Source organism: Cebus imitator, unplaced genomic scaffold, assembly GCF_001604975.1.
Source record: "Cebus imitator isolate Cc_AM_T3 unplaced genomic scaffold, Cebus_imitator-1.0 Scaffold934, whole genome shotgun sequence".
Classification (NCBI taxonomy): Eukaryota; Metazoa; Chordata; class Mammalia; order Primates; family Cebidae; genus Cebus; species Cebus imitator.
The window spans coordinates 37,314-39,304 of record NW_016108249.1 but is presented as its reverse complement, the minus strand read 5'-3'; the positions used below and the strand labels follow the sequence as shown (position 1 = coordinate 39,304).

Below are 1,991 nucleotides of genomic sequence, written 5' to 3'. Positions count from 1 at the left end.
AAAAAAAAAAAAAAAAAGAAAGAAAAGTTAAGGGCAGCCAGAGAGAATGGTCAGGTTATCTACAAATGGAAAGACCATCAGACTAACAGTGGATCTCTCTGCAAAATTCCTGCAAGCCAGAAGAGAGTGAGGGCCAATATTCAACATTTTTAAGAAAAGAATGGACTTTATCTAGAGGAGGGATACAAGATGGCCGATTAGGAGCACCTCAGGATTGCAGTTGCCAGTGAAAGCGTGGCGGGTGAGTGGATGCCACATTTCCAGGTGGATTTTTATTGCCCACAGACCGGGAGATTCCCAGGCAGAGGAGCCCCATGGGTTGTCAGCATGGCTGTTTTGGCTGGCATGGCTGTTTTGGCTGGCACGGCTGTTTTGGCCGGCGCAGCTGTTTTCGCTGGAGCGGCTGCTTGTTGCTGCCCCAGCACAGCAGTTCTCCATACAAAATACGTGGGTCTGGGCACCGTTTTAGCTGGCGATTGCAGCTCCTGCGAGACAGAGGTGCCCATTCATCTGATTAAAAAGGGGACTGAAGCAGGGAGCCAGGCCAGGAGATTCCCAGGCAAAAAAGCACCACAAATCTCAGAGTGGCTGTTTCAGCTGGCGCAGTGGGTCACCTCACGGGAAATCACACAGATTCTGGCACCTTTTCAACAGGTGACTGGAGCACCTGGTAGAGAGCAGACTGTTCAACTAACAAAAAAAAAAGGGGGGGGGATCTGAGGCAGGGAGCCAAGTGATCAGGCTCAGCTGGTCCCACCCCCACAAAAAAACAGCAATCAGAAACACTCTGGATTGAGAGTTTCACAGCAAGCACAGCTGAACCCGGGAAGGGCCAGCACTGTGGGGGAGGGGCGTCCGCCATTACCGAGGCAGTCCACCACTACGGAGGCAGTTCGCCATTGCTGAGGCAGCCCACCATTGCCAAGGCTGACCACAATTACAGAGAGACTCCGCCATTATAGAGGTGGGCCGCCATTGCCGAGGCAGTTCTAACTACACCTGTATAAACAGGACTGCAAGGAAGTTCAGACAGCAGCTGGGTGGAGCCCACAGCACCTCAGCAAAGCCTCTGCAGGTGGACAATGACTAGGCTGCCTCCTCCCTGGGCAGGGCAGTCCTGAAAAACGGCAGCAGGACAACAGAAACTCATAAATAAAGCCCTAACTCCCGGGGACAGAGCACCTGGGGAAAAAAAGGGGGAGGGTGTTTATGAGTTCTGCTGCAGCAGACTTAAACATTCCTGTCCAGCAGCTCTGAATGAACAACGGAGCTCACAGCTCAGCACTCGACCTTCTATAAAGGACAGACTGTCTCCTCAAGCAGCTCCCTGACCCCCATATATCCAAAGAGTCACCTCATAAAGCAGAGCTCAGACTGACATCTGGCAGGTATCCTGGGACAAAGATAGCAGAAGAAGAAACTGGCAGCAACCCTCACTGTTCTGCAGCTGCTGCAGGCGATTCCCAGGAAAGCAGGGCCTGGAGTGGACCTCAGCAGTCCTACAGCAGAGGGGACAGACTGTTAGAAGGAAAACTAAGAAACAGAAAGAAATAACTTCACCATCAACAAACTGGACGTCCACTCAGAAACCCAACCCAATCTGAAAGTCAACAACTACAAAGATGACAGGTGGATAAATCCACAAAGATGGGAAGAAACCAGCACAAAAAGGATGAAAACACCAGAAACCAGAACGCCTCTCCTCCTACAAGGGATCACAACTCCTTACCAGCAAGGGAACAAGGCTGGTTGGAGAATGAGTGTGATGAATTGACAGAATCAGGCTTCAGAAGGTGGCTAATAAGAAACTTCCGTGAGCTAAAAGAACATGCTCTAACCCAATGCAAAGAAACTAAGAACTTGAAAAAAGATTTGATGAAATGCTAACAAGATTAAATAACTTAGAGAGGAATATAAATGAATTGATGGAGCTGAAAAACACAACATGAGAACTTCATGAAGCATACAGAAGTTTCAACAGCTGAATTGAC

General features: G+C 49.3%; 1 pseudogene; it reads left to right on the top strand.

Moving 5' to 3' along the window:
- The first annotated feature begins 327 nt into the window (after positions 1 to 327).
- The window catches only part of LOC119469875, a 7,147-nt pseudogene continuing 5,483 nt past the window's right edge, over positions 328 to 1,991 (top strand).